Source organism: Lates calcarifer, linkage group LG15, assembly GCF_001640805.2.
Source record: "Lates calcarifer isolate ASB-BC8 linkage group LG15, TLL_Latcal_v3, whole genome shotgun sequence".
Taxonomy (NCBI): Eukaryota; Metazoa; Chordata; class Actinopteri; family Centropomidae; genus Lates; species Lates calcarifer.
The window spans coordinates 20,498,454-20,516,802 of record NC_066847.1 but is presented as its reverse complement, the minus strand read 5'-3'; the positions used below and the strand labels follow the sequence as shown (position 1 = coordinate 20,516,802).

The 18,349-nt window shown below is 40.9% G+C and overlaps 1 protein-coding gene and 1 long non-coding RNA gene across 10 annotated transcripts in view; one reads left to right on the top strand and one right to left on the bottom strand.

Annotated features, from left to right (window-relative positions):
* Nucleotides 1-17,116, bottom strand: part of LOC108892585 (uncharacterized) — a 126,175-nt gene extending 109,059 nt beyond the window's left edge. Inside the window, exons 1-3 of the long non-coding RNA XR_001962488.2 lie at nt 17,019-17,116; nt 6,704-6,805; nt 3,782-4,022 (exon numbers count right to left, since the gene is read on the bottom strand). This is a non-coding gene — a long non-coding RNA (uncharacterized LOC108892585). The remainder of the gene's footprint in view (nt 1-3,781; nt 4,023-6,703; nt 6,806-17,018) is intronic.
* The window catches only part of LOC108892381 (protein tyrosine phosphatase receptor type D), a 344,319-nt gene that overhangs the window by 17,661 nt on the left and 308,309 nt on the right, over nt 1-18,349 (top strand). The gene's annotated exons all lie outside the window — the stretch shown is intronic.

Here is an 18,349-nt window from a genome sequence, read left to right as displayed (position 1 = left end):
TGACAGACTGAAGGGCTGGATCTTACAGTATTTTGTCAGTGAACCTTTCTGACAATTTAGCTAACTGAGCAATCACCATACTCACATAGTGATTGTTCACAGTAGCGAGGTCGACTTTTGTGTTCTGGACAGACCATTACTTTGACAAACTTTCCGAACAGAATGAGCTGTTGAGTGACCGCTCAGAACCTGTAACCCCGCAGCTGTGGGTTTTGCCGACCCAAGACAAATAGTCTATAGTCACACCTTCCGACAGAGAAAAAGCATGTCACTAGATTCCACAGCCGGTTCAGTTACACAGGGCCGGCTTACTGATCGATATTAGCCTGCCAATGGCAATGTCTGTGTTAATGCCTCAGAGTACTGCTGCATTCTCCCCTCACAAAGCCGTTTTGGCAATCCCTCCCTCTAATTACACATGCATTCTTTGTATTCTCTCTGTCCATTCTCTGCAACAAGCTTATAACAAGGGCTAAAACGCTTTCATTCTCTCATTTCTCTCGCTGCCAATGAATTGATGAAATATTCATTCAGTTATGCCAAGAAGTCAGAGTTTTGAGTGTGATGGACGCTAATACCAAAATGAGGGGTTGTGTAATTGTGTGCTTCCTGCTGCATCATAATCATGTGCTTGTGCCTGACTAATAGCAGTTGTGTCCGAGTCACCCACCTAGTACCTGGGCCCGTGCAGATACTAGACGTGAAGAGAGGGAAATTAAGAACAAAAGAAAGATGGAAGATGCATGAGGGGAAAGGAAGAGGGAACAAAGAAAAGACAAGAAAGAGGACGGAATATATTTCTGTGGGTATGAATTATTCAGACGGCTCCAAGAAGAGTATACGACCACATTATTGGTGCTGTTGTGCTCTTGTATCTTAAATTTTTTTCTCTTTATTTTTCACTTGAATTGCAATAGAACTTAATATTTCATAGACCAGTTATGTTTTTTGACCCTAAAACAAGAAATTAATACAAAAGTCTCTGTAGAAATGAAATAGACGCAAGTTGTCTCTAAACCTTTAATTGATGTGTAAACTTTGGAGAATGGGATTTGTCATGAACTGTAGCCATAATTTAAAACCCTTGAAACTGATAATGTCATAATAATAACCTTAGCTTTTGGATCTGTGATAGCACTTGAAAAACGCCTTTAATGTTGTTAGTCTAGCCCTGTGACTGACAGGTAGGGTCTTTTCACTCTGCCCTTTGATCAGCAGCAGGTTGACAAGGTGCCCCAGACATGTGCGACAAATGCATGCACACACACACACGTTTCTTTTCACGACAAACTGATCAAATATTGAATATTTTCATATTTGTGTGTCTTGTATAGTATTATTCACATTCTAGTTCATAAGTTTTATCAATATTGGTGAAGAAGGGAACAAGGTGAAGAAAAATCGCTGTGCCACAAAGCCTTCAGCTCTCCAGTGTTGCATCCAGCAGGCTTTGTGTTCGTCACCTCAGCTGTGAGCTTATGTTTGTCTTACAGAGCTGTGCCAGGAGAGAGGAATAGTATGTTGGAAGAGGCATTTTGTGCTCATTCGTGTGCTTGCAAATATGTTTGCACATGCTCACTGAAATTAAATTAATTTGGAATTGAAGATGTGGAAATAAAGGCATTAAAACTGACTTCAGAGGCTCATGCAAGCCCCATGCTTTCATGTAAAGATACAGCAGGGTACATGTGTAGTATTCACTGCATGTTTTGGAGCTAATGAATATATTGAGGCATACACTCTCAGCAGGTGGTGTTTCAGCAGGCTTTAATAATGGCCAATCACTTCAGCTCCTGTCATCGCCTTTAAAAGCAGCAGACAGTTTCCTAATGGGCAGACAGAGGAGACCAGGCTGGCCTCTCCTGAGGTGAAAGTGATCTTGTCACATGGCACGCATATGCACAGTAGAGCAGAGCTGAAACAATAGGTTAATCAATTAGCGCACTGGCAGAATTAATTGGCAACTATTTTGATGAATGATTAATCATTAAAGCCCTTTTTTCTTGCAAAATTGCAAAGCAGTCCCTGGGTCCAGCTTCTCACTTGTGATGATTTGCTGTTTCCTGGCTGTCTGATGTGATAGTAAACTGAATATATTTGGGTTCTGGACTGTTAGGTGGTCAAAACATTTCTGACATTTTAAAGACTAAATTATTCATCCAGTAGTTGAGAAAATAGAAATGTTTAGTAGCAGCACAACAGTACAGCATCTGAAATATGCTCAAAAGGGGCCAATGATGTCTCATTTTGAGCTGAATTTATATCTTCTATAAAATTCCTGTCCAATGTAATGATGCATACAGAGTTCTAAGTCAGTAAGAAATGCACATTTAGGCTACAACTGTGCACCAATTTACGAAAATGGTGAAAGTGTTTCATCCAGCTATATTTGGGTACATTAACATGCTTAAATGAATGCTAAACTAGTATAGCTATGGCTGCTTGGCTTGTTCCTGATGAAAATGGCATTGCACCTGCATTTGAGCATCTGCCTGTTAGCACCTGCAAGAAAACAGTCTTGTGCTCTAAGTATTGCTATCATCTTAGCCGTTCCTACTCTGAAAATACATTTATGGCTCCTGCTCTCCATATCGCGTAATGGTGTACAGGTGCTTGTGCATGTGAATACTGTATGGACAGCACAGTTCAAAGGGCTCGTGTCTGGAGAGCTTCTTATGCTGAGGTAGAAAGAGAAGCGGAGCAGTGCTAGAAACAGCTGATTCCTCCCAAATCACTTGACAAAGTAGAGAAACTGGGCTAGTGGTTGCGAAAAGAGAAGTAGGGAGAAACAGGGGAAAGAGAGAGAGACTAACACTCATGGACTCCTTCAAAACAGGATTATAATATTCACTACACAAAGCCTAGTTAATTTTACAGTTGGACTGCACGTACCTGAACTTCAACATTAATGATGATGTTATGGTAGAGTTTTAGAGACTCCTAAAGATTAAAGACTTTCTTTGTAGCTCTGCAGATTTTGTATACCACCTGCTGGCAATCTCTCTGCAAGTTCATTTCTGGAGAGCTACTCATTAAATTTATGAATGCTTGAAGGAAGTTGGATTTTCTATTCTCTCCATCTGTATTTTTGTCCATATGGGACGAAGTGCTAAATAGGTTCTTTCCTCTCGTCTCTTGTATTTCTCTGGCGTTACTCCGCTCTGTTTCTCCTCACTCAGAGGGAGTTTGCCGAAAGAGCAACACATGCGTACGTCGGCCATCTAATCCGTGTCCTCCGAATTCATCAACACGCAGACTCACTGTGCCAAGCAACCTCAGTGTCAACTATTTGAGTTCTACTTTACTTTTTGTCCTCATGCTGCCACCTTCGAGTGAGAGCGGAGTTGGAGAGATAAGTCAAGGGTGGGAGGAGGGGTGCTGGAAAGGTCAATGCCACAACATTAGCTATGGTGAGTGTAGGAGGAAGTGATAAATAAAGAAATAGATAAATAAAAATAGGCCCAGGTAGTTAATAGTAGCAGTAATGAGACAGCTGTGCCCATCAGCAATCGATGAGCTCCAGAGACAGTAATCACTACAGCTTCCTTAACCGTGTTTTAATTGGATGTCAGTCACTGACACTGCTGCTGCAACAACCCTCCCAGACTGGCTCTATGTGCCTGTGCTTTGTATGAGAAAGACAAACGGATCTAGGTGTGTGCTAGAATCTCTAACCCTAAGTGTGGGGTATGTGTGTAATTACATAATGTGTCCTTTGCATTTGTGTATATCAGCATGGCCACTCGGGTGTGCATCAGCGTGTGTGTGTGGCAGCACTCACCAGTCATTAGCATTGATTTTTCCAGGAGGGGCCTCTCTCCCCGGCCTCCGTCTCTCTCAACACGCCTCCCTCCAACCTCCTCCTGCCATTGCTCTCTTGCGTGCAAATAGCTGTAATTTCGCTCTCACGGTCTTGGTCACTGTGGGCCCTGCCCTCCTGCAGTGTAAAAGATGGCAGTCATCGATCGGGGCATCCGGACGCCCGCCCCGCCCCACCGGTCCCCCACCGCTGAAGGATCCCTCTGTCGATGGAAATCTCAGGTAAGTTATGAGCACGCCTGCACAGCTTCCAATTAACTAACAGACTCAATGCCAGCCACAGCCTCCCTACTTCCCTCCCCTCGCATTTGTCAGCTGTTAGCATTGAACTGCACAGACATACTTTGCTTCTACAGGCCTTTTATAACTATCAGGAACAGACATAAGTGTTCTCAAGCGCTGAAACTATAACAAGAGAAGAGGGTAGGATTTTGTATGTATGTCACAAGTGAGGTGTTTTCAGTGAGAAGTGACAGGCTCTAGTCTCCATTTCTCAAAAAAAAACCTCTTTCACCTTGGATGTCGATTATCATTCACAACCGCCACGACGGCCTAATCATGAAAAAAATATTGTCTGGCCTCTTTCTATGGAGCACCCTGTCATGAATGCACAGCCTTTTGCTTTAGACGTGACTGCTCAGGAGTAATCTGGACTCACAACCAGTCTCACCTAGACAGGATACCGTTTCCTGCAAAGTCACTTGGTGGAAGAAATAATACTAAATGTGATTGTCCCGGCTGAGCACAAATCCCAGTTGCTCTTTCTGTGCTGCATGACAAAGTCATTATTTGAAGCCCTGCGTTGATTAAATATTGAGTGACATGAGAGATGCTGTATTAAATCAAGTTCATTATGTTAGACACCACCTCCCCTGCCAGTCAGTGTTCTCTCCCCAACATGCAGCCATGTTCAAAACACACTGCTGCACGCGTGTCAACCTAACCTGAACCACCTTAGTGAGTTAGCCTATCAGAACTTTTGATTGGCTAATTAACATAGAAAACACTAGCTAGTTAGATCATATGAATATCCTCTCTAGGGAATATGCGCATATATACATATTATAGCTATGAATAAAATGTCTTTTTCAAGCAAAAAAATGCAGTAGTAAGAAGACCAGAATTAATCAGGCAAAGACAACAAACAACCAAGCAAGGAAATGAGGAAAAAAAATAATAAAAAGCTTCACAGCTGTGTGCCTACAAAACTGAAGCCCTGGCCGCTCAAGCTGCAATTAATATTCCAAGACCATGGCTCAACTGCCACCGATTATTTCAAGTGCCATTGTTTTTTTTCCCACCACTGGAGAGGCTTAATCATCTTAATGTTTTAGGGAGAAGTAGTGAGAAGCTTGACATTTTGTTTTTTTTTTATTTCCTTCAATGTAATAGGGCCAGAGATGTTTGCAAGCCAGAGCACATTAGGACCTGATTACTCCAATTTTCTTCCATCTCCATATCCAATCCTACTTCTTCCCCTCCTTCCCCTGTCTAAATAAACCCAGATAATCTGTCATTTTGCCAGGCAGCTGTTTTTTGGCAGGTTTTCTTTCCTCCTCCCCCCTCTCAGGCACTAAGCCCACTGGGCCCAGTGGGGAAGATCTAGCAATCCGCGTAATGTGAGCATAATAACACCAACAAAACATCTCATTCCACGTCTAATTCAGTGTAGCGGCTAGGCCGCTGTGTGTGGGATAGAAGACAATCCTCTCTGCCTTCTCTCACCACTGTAGCCTATGACTGGCTTTTCTCAATAGGTTTTTATGGTGAGAAAATAGGATGGATGCACGCAGACTTGGCGTTCAAACAAGGCAAATCCCACAGTGATTTTTAATTTTGAACGGCATCCTAATGGTAGCATTTGAGTTTGTGTGACCCTTATTGCAGCAGTGATGCCTTGAATATAAAATCTACCTGATTTCAGTAGCATTTGAGGTTATTGCATTATAAGAAAAGCCAGTGGCATTGTAATCAAAGGCTTTTATGCCTTCTCTTTCTGAAATCCAGCCCATGGGGTCCCAATTTCATCAGCTATATTACAGCTCTCATTACTTCAGAAAAAAACACAGTGGCCCACATTTTAAGTCACTGCTCTCTTTATGAGCTTCTTTTGCCCTGAGCATTGATATCATCAGGTTTTTTATTGCATCTCTATTGTCCATTTCCCTTGTAGTCATAGTATTTTAATCAAGGATTGTGATTTGGTGTGGTTTTTGCCTCACTAAAGCCATCTTACTGTGAAGCTCTGCATTTAACAGGCATACAGTTTTTGATCGTTTGTGTGCATGAATTAGTAATTTGTACCCCTAAATTAATCATTTGTACCCTTAAATCACTTAATTCGTTTCCAGAATGTAACAATTAGTGCTTATAAAATATTCAAAATATAAATTAAAAATTGTTACCCTTCCATAGAAATTACAAATTGCTGTCTGGTCACTTAGGGACAGTGCTAGTGGAAGCCTAGAGGCATATGTCAAATGATGACATCACTCCTTTCAACTATTAGGGTTAAGTTATTTGAAATAATGACTAATGTGTGCACTGTGTGTAAATCCACTGGAACCAAGTGTACATATAGTCACAAAACAAGGAAAATCACATTTGGTATGCACTGGGTTCACAATCTGTAAATTGATAATAGAATGGAAAAAAGGATTCCAGAAAGAGAAGCCTCTTGCCCCCCCCCAAAAATGATTTTTTTCCCCCCTGCTTGTCAATCATTCTCACTCATCAGCAAAAACTTTGCCAGCACTGTCACCTGAAGAGCTCACACTTTCAGGCCCTAATTAAATCTCAAACCCAAATGCTAATTATCCAGCAAAAGTATAACCTTCCCTCACCTCCCAGCGTGCCACAGTCAAATCCCTGAAAACACACTCACATTCACAAGCGCCGCAGTTCTTTCCTTCCTGTCCCAGGTTGTTATGGCACCTCAGCAAATCACAAGGCGTCTTGGAGGAGGTGTGTGCCCCTGGTGCTCTCTCTGCAGTCAACCAAAAACAAAGCCACTTAATATTATCAACACAGGTGACAATCACATGAAAAGATCAGCCACTTAGAAAGGCCCCCGGGGTGTTTTTGGGATGCAACACAGTATGACTGTACAGCACATTTTGCTTTCATGGAGTATGCGGCAATCATGGCTCGGTTTTGGGCTTTATTAGTCTCAAGCAATGACGGCCAAGATGTTTAGCTCTACAAACCCAAGGCAAGTAGAAAAAATTCTTTTAGTTTTCCATAGAATAATAATTTGATGTAATGCTTGCATTCAAATCAGCCTCCTTGCCTCAATCAGAAAGCTACTCCATTTGTGGCCACAATAAAAAGAGAAATAAACAGTTAATGTTCAGCAATTCCCTAATTTCCCACAGCCATTTCTGTGTTTGCTTGTTATTAAAGCCAAACCACACAGACTCAGCAGTTTACTACTCCACTGAATTAGTTTCCAACTATTGATCAAAAGTAAGTCTAGAGGAGTGCGAGTTGCACACTTGTTATCGTGGTTACCACCACATTTTCCCCCATGCATTTCTCTATCTTTACATTAAATAAATCCTAATTCTGTCTGTCTGAATTATCCTACTTCTGATGCACTTGGATGTTTTACACCTCCATGTCATTGCTACTCAGAATTTTAAGCAGGGATAGATTTTGTACTCCAAAGACAGCTTAATTGTCCAAATAACACATTGGTGCACTTTCAGCTTGTATCGCAGCTGTGGCCACTGGGCAGCAAATAGCAGACAGCAGCAGGAATAGCAGATAGTGGCAGCAATAGCAATTAGATTTATGGAGCTGTCTTTATAAAGATCATTGTTTTGTGAATGGGTGTGTAGTTAGTGGTCAGGGATATCAGCAAATGGCTAGTGCATATCGGTGACACTAATGACTTAATGTCTCTGCCTGAAGTTGTGCAATGCGATTCATAATTGTGTAACTTTTTAAATTTTTTTAAATTTGGTCTTCACTATGAGTTTCAAAGTTGTAGCAAACGATTCATATGAGAGTAGTATTGATCATGTAATCTATCTCTCCAACACACAGATGACAAGCCTGTTTTCCAAAATGTCAAATCATTCCTTTAAAAAGAGACCATTACTTATCTCAACAAAACTTCTGTATTAATAGACAGTGGTACTTGTTAAAATAATTTTACCTCTTTGGAATATTAATGGTCAAAGTCATGCATAGTTAATTGGACTGTGCACATAGGTTTATACTGTATGTATACATATATGCATATCAGCATCCCTGATTCTTAATTTCTGGCACAATTAACAGCTCCCTACTTTGTCGTGGCATAGGGCACCTGGAGGGAAGGGAGTCCTCGAGAGAAGGCTCAAAGGGCCCCCTTAACCGCTGCATACTAATTGACATTCACTTCTACTCCATCCTCCTCCACCTCTCAGTGTCATTATTTTTCTTGTCCCCCTCACTGTATCCTGTTTTTTTTTCTTTCACTCATTTACCTCTGATTTTCTCACATTCTCTTTTTCATCAGTTTTTTTCCCGTGGCGTCTCAGTGTGATGCCTCCCCTTCCCCCATCTCCACTCTCTTTGCCCCTGCACAATAGGGCCTGGATGTATGTTTTAAATAGCCAATCATGCTTTCAAGTCTGTGAATAGCTTTTGACAAAAGCTGTTTGTGCTAGCATGTTAGCATAGCAATCAGTCATTCAGGGCAACTTGATATGGCCTCTCAGAGCAATAACAATGGAGTTAATATGACTGGCTATTTTTACATTCGTGAGTGATCGGCACAACTATTGTTGATTTATTTTGTGTGGCTCCTTAGGGAACACAACAGTAGACCTGGTGTAACTCCTGTCCAAACTCATGTTGCTGCCTCGCTTATACAGTCTGCTGTCCAAGGTGCTGAAACTCTCCCTAACCACTTCCATTCTGTCTGTGTATTCACTAGGAGGCCACATTACGTACCACCCCAAACCAATTTGCAGGGAGTGGAAGTGGGTGATAAAACCTTCCAACAGTGACGCTTGAATGCTTCGTACAAATGCATGTTCCATGCAACTATCCAAACAAACATTTACTTGTTTACTGCTCTAACCAAGAAAGACATTTAATTATAGAGACATTAACAAGTTAAAGGTTGCATTATATGTAGGACCAAAGATAACCTTCTTTAGATAGACGTGATCCACCAAAGTAACTTATTCTTCTCCATAGGCTTAGACCTACTGTAGAGTGAATGTAATGAGCCTGCCACCTCACTGCCCACACTGTTACTTATGTAGACTATTATTAGCGCTGCATATAAGATGCTGAAACAAAACCATGGTTACAAAAAGTTACAATAGTCAGAGAAAGCGAAGTTTGTCCCGATGCTTATTGCTGTATTTATACCCTACACCTTAATGAAGGGTGCCTCATTTAGCTGTGAGTGTTACTACAAACAGTTACACTCCGTGATGGATTGGTAGTGGAGATGGTCCGGTTTAAGGCTCGCGATTTCACTTTGGTATGCATCCTTACATGACCTTGAAATTGATCAGGTCCGTCACTGTAAAGGGCATTCCAGCTCTCTAACGAGGACTGTGGGGCAAGAAAGCTTCCCAGAGGAAACTTAAGTGAGGATATACAGTGCAAGATCCTCCTGTACAAATGGCCTTCATCTGGTATGCAGGTGCGCACACACCCGCACACACACACACACACACACACTGATTTAATGGAAATTTGAAAGGCAGCTGATTTAATGAGAATGATCTTGCTTTAAAACCATCATCACAACAGTAAAAAGCTGTCAATCTGCTGACATGGACAGGACAAATGTCAACACCTACTGGATTGTAATAATAGTATATTTATGTTTTCATTCATCATAAGTAGTAAAATGGACGGATGTTTGCAAGATTTAGGCCTGAATTATTAAAGAGACATGCAGTACAAAACATCCAGACTTTTCTGGCCTTGCTCTCTTAATGTTCTTTTCCTTTTAACATACTCTTGGCTCATTTTCAGGAAGAACAGCAAAATCCAGTGAATATTTTTTCTCCTTAGGGTCATTATCATAATAGAGGTTTACCAGTTTGTCTTTTTCCTTCAATGAAATCATTTTTATTTTGCCTATCTGTGTCATTTATATTCAGTAACACTGAAGCAATCAATCACTGTACACTGGAGTGAAACACCCGCTGCGTTCAAAGCGTTTTTTTTTTCCTTTTTCTGTTTTTTTCTCCAAAACGGTAGCTAAATGATTTCTGCAGATTATGAACACTCCTCGTCATACTCTAAATGACTAAATAATTAATTTAAATAAGAGAAATAATAAATAAATAAATGGATGCATATGCAAATTACTGCAAGGGAAATGCTTTGCTGTTGCTACAAATTGCTGGAGGATAAATGGATTTACTCTCCACTAACTCTTTTTGGCTATAATATAAAATTCTCACATAGGCCCATAAATGTTCATGCAGAAAAGGGTATTATCTTCATTTTTGCTTTAATTGTATGTTTTAAAAACATTATTTCCAGTATCACCACTGCCATTCTGGTCATCAAGCTTTCTCTCACAGTTCAGCAACTATCCACATCCCACAAACATTTCACTGATCAAGAACAGAGAAAGAAAACATTCCCACTGGAAAAGTAATTGTGTGCCTGGTACTGGGTGTAAAACATCATGGTTTAACTGTCTATGCTGTCAAAACAGATTTCTCGCAACAATTCGTCTCAGGGGAAAATATGCAAAGGGTAATAATTTTCTCACTTCTGTGGAAGGACATCCTAAATAACCCCAACAGCTACATCACATTATCTGTGCAAACATAAACTCCAAGGCAACATGGCCCTACAGAGCAGTTACAAGACGGCTGACATGTGATCCAGCTGTGCAGCCGTCATCAGTAACTGCTGCAGCTTCAGATGACGCTTGACTGGGAAGGACATGTCATTTCACAAAGTACATGCTGTCTTTCTTTGTGTTCTAAGCTGAAGATGATACGAACTGAGGAGGAGACTGAACAGAGGGAAAGTTCTGTAAATGTGTTGAATTGCTGTTGTTTTGTGGCCATTTCCCACCGTACCCCACTGAGATAATATACACTAATATACACTGAACTACCACATTGCACACTCATAATTGGTTTAAATAGAATTCCAGGACTTAGAGCTGTTATATGTATAGAATTTCCCTGACCACAATAAATCAAAAATGACAAAAACTATTAACTAAAACCATAAGTTACTGTTGTAGGATTATAACTAACATGAGATTGAAGGTAGTTTCTGAGAAGCTGCTTTTCCTCCTCATGCAAAACTGACTGTTCGCTCAAAGCCCCCGTGTTTCAAAATGCCTGTGCATGCAATATTATTAAGAGTATGTCCATGGACCAAAATATAATGCTGTCAGTGGTAGCTCCATGCTTTTTGGACAAACTTTGAGCTTTTTTCCACTTGTGGTCTTCCCATTGTCCTCTGTGCTGTTTCAGATCTGCCCTCTTCGCTGCTGAAATGGAAACCTAACTCGCAGCTCAGGTCATAGGTTGTCTCTCATTTTCTGAGCAGACTTATATCTCATTGTTACCCCTCCTGAGATTTCTCTTGCCCACACTGCAGAGGAACCCCGTCTCCACCGTTTGACCTCCCTTTCATTACGTCCTGACTCCCAAATGTCTTTCTGTTACAAGTGCAGGTTTCCGGGGTGGAGATATACACCCCTGCCACGTGCCCTCTTCACCCTATCACTCCACCCCTCATTAGGGGTGAGGATGTACATGGGAGGACAGCTATCAGTGCCATGAAACAGTGGACTTAGTCTCTTTCACTGAATCACACAAAACCCACTGTTCAAAGACATCATCATTAGTGCACTGTTGTGCACTGTAGCTCTCCTGAGTTTAACTCACAGCAATGTGCTGAATGGGCACTCAGCCTAACCCTATAATCCCCTCACAGTGCTGCATGTACTACTTCTGACATTCCTCCATCCCCGCTCATGTTTAATATCAAACAGTGCTTTATTTGTGTTGCCACGTAAGGTGCGCTAACTGCAACACAGTTCTACAACTGACATCACCTGGCCTACTTACAGTATGTGAGGAGAAATATCCACCTTCATTATGCATAGGACTCCTGACAATCCCCTCCTAGGATTAGGTACGTTTGTGACAGTGAGGGTGCAAGCAGGCATGCAGGGCTCAGCCGAAAATGGGTAAAGGAGGAAAATACGCAAGGTTATATATGCGCCCCCCCGCCCGCGCTTCATGCTCTCTATCTTACGCTCCCCAATCTAGCCGACATAGTGTATTATACATTAAACTGTAAGTAATGACAGAGCCCAGGTATATTGTAGTCAGCGATAATAAGAAAACCTCAGGGATTTTTTGAAGATCTGCATGCACAGGCATATAAGAATGTAGAGACAACCTACAATGCATCTTGTCTTTTCTTTTTTATCCCTGGTTACTGTTGATAAGTCACTAAGGTATGATGGCATGGCAGATAGCACTGAAATGATGAAAAATCAGGTTGTGTTTCTTGCCATGCGATAACAAATGCAACACGACTGCACCAACCACTATTAGACATGCATTCGTCTAATTTAACTGAGGTGGTAAGGAAGTCCCAATGCAAAGACTGAGGTCCTTTACAGAATGTTTTGATTATAACTATGCTAATGCGGACACATTTTCCCCCACTCTGGTTACATTTTAAGAGTTACAGAACAAGCCACATATAAAGAATTCCCTCTGCTAAAATGACTTAGGTTCACATGGTTTTGACTTATTTTCTCTGAGAGGTAAATTTTTGACACTAGTTAGATCAGTCAGACTGAGGGAAACCAGACATGTCTTCCGTAATGGATTTACTGTGCAGAAGGTGTGGGAACCTTTCATGTTCTTCCTAAGTGAAAATGAAGATCTTGTATTTTAACACCTTGTTAAGATTTTGCCTATAGATTAACATTTTCTACCTCATTATCACTGCATAGATGCTGTCTCTCTTCTCTCTTCACAGCTCCAAGCGTGAGAGATTTCATTAAAGTAGCAGCTTAATTATGTAGGTGTTGAAATTTAATTAATGAAAGGGTAGAGCAACTCCATTACTCTGACACATTTTTGACGCTTGCAGAGGAAAAGAAAGAGATCTCGTTTTAGCAGAGCGATGTCCCTTGAAAGTGTCTTTCTTTCTCCAGCCCATGTCTAGCTATAGTCCCTGTCTTCTCAGCTGCTAAGCTTACACCTCACCATCGATCATCCCTAGCAGTGTCAGAGGAGTTGACAGCAAGATTCTCCCATCCCCAAGCCTCACAGTTTCTCTCAGTGAAAAAAAAAAAGGCCAGTGACAGAGAGTTAAAGGCTTTCTGCTGATGTGCACTTTTGAGCAATGTTTTCCATGGATTCTACATCGAATAAGAAATTTAGACATTCTACTTGCTGTCCTAATGCTCTCTGTACACAACCTGTCTTCATCAAATGAGATAAACAAGCACAATTGGTGATAACTATGTCTCTACTTGGTCCAGGGCCTATGTTTATTATGCTTCTCAGAGTAGGAAAGCAGTCTTAAGTGGCCACATATTCTGCCTCACTTTTTGCCTAAGAGTAAAAGCATTTTATCACCTTTCGTAGCTTAGGAAAGAACTCACGTCTCTGCTAATATTTAGGAAAGCCACAGAGGTGTCCTTAAGTGTTCAGATTCAAGTAGACTTACACGCACATTCTGTGGGAGGACTGTTCATTGATGACAGTGAGGTTATTAAAAGATATCATTCTACCAGGACAAAATTATTTTATGAATGACTTTGTGTGGGGTGCAAAAGAGAGCACATGCACAAATACAGATGCACAGCAGTGATGATGTGGGTCTGTCACAAGCAATAATTTCAGTCGCAACAAATCAAACTTTGATGGCTCTTAACAGTGTCTCAGATAATGTGCATCCATTCATTTTCACAAGCTGCTTCATGCAAATAGTGTGTTGATTGTTTATCTATTTAAAATTACAGATGGCGGGGCTGTAACAGTTGCAGGATATGTTCGTATATATATATATATAATTTTACATTACATATAAAGCCTTGTTCTAGCTTCTGTATTTTGACTTTCACTGCTCTTTAATACAACTGCCGCTGTCAGAAAACTACAATATGTCATAATTGGCTGAGAGTCATAAAATAGCAACATCACACAAATCAGTCCTACTCTTTGCTGAAATGAAGTGTAGAAATCTTCATAAAGTACTCTTAAGTCCTAGGTAGGAATCTTTTAGTTTTAAATTATCAATCCCTAGATGGAACAAATAAAAGATCCTGAATCAGAACATTAGGAAGCACAAAGCTACAGACATATTTTTCTGTGTTGAAAAAATAAAATAAAATAGGCACTACTCACAAAAGGCTTCTCTATCCTGTGTCTAATGTGCACATGGTCTTGCACAATACCACACACAAATACTCACACACACACAAAAATCCAACCCCAGGTGCGTTCTCATCTTCCCAGCAGGTGCCTGACTGGCCAAGTGCCCTGGCGCCTCCCTCAGATAAACACTGTGTCTCTCACAGTGTACTGATGTGACCTCCCTTCCTTTAAGCTGGAAGCCTAGAACAATGTGAACCACATAGCGACAGAACTTTGACTTCTTTAGCACACAAAGTACAACTTCTTCAAAGTTGGCCTCTAAAGAAATTTGCCGTGCTGCTGCTGCTGCAGCAAACACACGCCCTGTATCCAGGTACAGGATTACACAGGTGACTAATCCTTCTGAAAAGCTGGTGCATGGCGGACTCGATGGGTATGTTGAGTCACAGAATCATTCACTCACAAGTTCTCTTTAGCGCAGATCAGAGAAAGCTTCGGGGCAACATTCGCCACGGCAGGTTTCGTCTGCATCCCTGTCCCTCAGCCGGCACGGCCAGCAGTGCCAGCAAGTGGCTATTACACAATCTCTAGCACCGTGATCTCTGAGAAACAGAGGCAAAGGGACCAGGGGCATGCTGGTGTGTGTCAGAGAGCGAGAGAGCCAGATGGAAGATGACGAGACTAAAATGAAAGAACAAAGTTGGTGGCTTTCCAGCTTCACTGCGGGATGGTCATACAGTATTAAACCATAGATGGCCCTAAGTGCAGCAGCTTCATCCAGTCGGCCAGCTCAGCCGAGGCTGTGCCACAGACTGCCTTTGATGTCCTAGGGGGTGGGGGGGTGGGGGAGTTGAGGAGGGAGAGGGTGGCGAGGGTGGGTAGACCGCAGCTGTTTTGGCCTCTCAACTGTCACAGCTGACACGGTGAGAGCCAACAATAATTCTTCTCTGTAGTTGTGCACTACAACCCTCATCCACCCCTACGTAAGCCACCTTCCCCAACATCCTTCCCAACCCCTGTTGAGATGTACGCCCTCCTGCCTGTCTGCAGATTGAATGCACATACATATAAATACACTAGTAAATGAAGCACAAAAAGACTAACTGAAGCAGAAAAAGACTGGATTGATTGAATCTAATGCTGCTTTGAGGCTGTCACATACATCTGCATATGCTGGAATACAGTAGAATAATAGACATGAAAACAGGGTTCGTTGTACTTTTGCATTCAATTCAGTGTATAGCATTGAATCATTTTGAGTGCTTATCCCTCAGAAAGTACTTGAGCATTCAGCAACAGCACTGCAGAGTCCTTGTCACCCTCATGTTACATCACCTGTATGGAATGTGTGGCATTGGACATCTTTCCAATTCCTTTTTTTCCACCAAGTAAACCTGTTGCTACATGAAGCATTGCCACAAGGCCAAGGTGATGTCACTTCACCATGTCTCAACATACAGTGGTGAACCTTTCTTTACTTTGGGGATCACTATCTGAAGAACATTAGTTCAGGTCAGTAACAAATAAATGATGTGATGGGACCTCCAGGACTTTTATTTTAGAATGGATTAGTTTTGCACATTTAGGGTGCTTTTACAAAACGACTTAGCAGGAAATCTTTAAAATGTCAGCAGTAGATGGTGTTAGCATGTACTTAGTAAGCCATGTTAGCTAATAGCTATAGCTGCTAAAATCTGCCAGTGACAAGTGACTGTCAAAATTGAAAGTTGTCTGCATTTGTCTCAGGAGTCAATCTCTAAGCATCATTGTTTGAGTTGAGTATCATTGTAAATGAAATCTTACATCTGACACCACAGCATCAGCATAAGGCACTGGACAATTAGAGTGAGACTAATGGAAGGATTTATTTTGTTGCTTTGATTCTGTGCCCATTAGAAGTGTTTTGGCTCAGGTAGAGAGGTCAAGGACAAGCACTAGACTAATTTACCCATTCTGTAATGTGCTGATACAGTCCAAGATCTCACTTGAAATTTAGTTAAATACAAAGGCTGTTACTTTATTTGTACAGCAGTGATTAATTGCGGGTTGTAATATTTTTAGGGAACTCTCAGTTACCTCTGTCTACAAGAGAACACTCTCCACATACAGTGACTCACATGAACCTCATGCTATCCTACCCCCACGCTTTCCTCCCTGCACTAAATGGGTGTCTGATTCATACTGTTCTGTGTGATTTTTTTTAAGGGATATCTCCTTTTTTTTTAAGCCCTCCTCTTTGAAGTTCATTTTTAGACGCCCCACGGATTACACTCAGTGCCTGGTGGAATAGGTTAAACATGTCCAGATGTGCTGTGAAGAACTAAATGAACTGGAGACAATTTTCATTGCGATCCATAGATAATTCTCAACTTTTTAATGATGCCCCTTGGCTCGTCTGTAACATGATACACCTACAGGCATTAGTACCGTGAGAGCAAAAAGGGAAAAGTCATCTTTGTAATAGTGAAAGCTCATTTCCCATGGTGTTCAACAGTACCTTCATAAAAATAGCATGGTGAATGGGATTTATGTCTTGCATGTCCCTGTGCCATTGTGAGTGCGCAAAAACTTACAGTAGGTTTTATGAAATACTTATATATCTTCTCAAGAGACATACATTTGAATAATGTGCTCCATTGCATTTCATCATTGCTGACAAATTGCAAACATTGTCTTGCTACTGCAATTTTAAGATTATCTACCTGAGTCTTGCATTTAATTTTATGAACTCAAAGTGTATAAAGTTAGCTGGGTTGACCAAAGAGCCTCTGCACTGGCACACCAAACAAGCAGCAATAACAACAAATATCACTAACTTAATCAAGCTGAACAAAGGAATGGCAATACCTCTAAATATCAGTAACTTACTCAAATAATGCATCCGATGATACAGCCAACTTCAGCTGATATATCTACAGGCAGTAACACATGCAGATCAATATGCTGCAGCAAACAAAGGGAAACACTGAGCAGGCCTCTAATCAGTTCAGGTGTGGCACAATAGGTTGAATGGCTAAGCCCCGCCTTCCTGGGACTGAAAAGGAAGTTGGGATTTTAACACAAAGCCTGTAAGATAGCTACATGGTGCTGTACAGAATAGATTTAGTTGTTCTTGAATCACTCATTTCTGTTTGCATATGTGTTTTTTATGCATTCTCTATAAAGTTTGTTGCAAACACACATACACTGCACAAGTTTGCTGTATTTTAATTCTCTTTGAAAACATTAAATTGGCCACAGTGGTGGTTCTGCATTTTGTAGGCCATCACCAGGAGCAACATGCACATCCAGAAAGTCTTTGCAGGTGCTTGGTAACAGTCACATTCAAATTCACTCAACAAGACAGACCATGTTGTGGTCGAAATGGTGTATTTTCATGTATGTATGATGTCAGTGTGTATATTTTAAGTTTAGCCACTTCACTATAAATTACATACATTGGACCATTTCTTTACCATTTCAGCTAAGCACACTGCAAAACATTCCACTGTGCTTTAAAGATTTCAATATTTTTTCTATCAATGAACGCATACACATCTTTCCATTCATTAAATATCAAAATCAATTAGCAGACTTTGTTTGCATTTTTATTATCATTATTATTTTTGTTGAAGTTGCAATAGTGTCATGAGGTAACACAATGAAGACCTTTCAGGTCACTCTGCTCTTTATTGTTGATAATTTGTGATAAGCTAGGACTCTTAAATTGACTGGTATGGTAACTTAAAAATACAGGTCAAAATAGTGGGGGAAAGAAAAATAGACCTAAGTGGACTGTCAAGTTACTCTAGAATATAAATGGCCTGTTGGTGTTACCCATTTGTCAAACAAGGACTTCAGTGACCTACTGACCTATAAAAAGTATAATATTTTGTTTTATTTTGGGGCTATCAATCATTTTATGAGAGTAAGTATTTTTTGCCTCCTTGTCAAATGGCCTATATCTCATTATGAAATGAAACTCTTTAAGTGTTGTGCAAAGTGCAAATGAAACAGAACAAATTTTGAGGCAGTAACTCAGGCTTCCCATCATAATGACAGCAATATCATTACATTTGCATCGCCAGACCACATTTGTTTCAGCTTTGGACCCATTACAGCCTACTACAGCTCCAGAATCCGACAGTGTAGAACTAACTTTAGATCGATTTAGTTGTCTGTTTGATGTGATGAGACTCTATCTGAATGGTTCTCTGTAC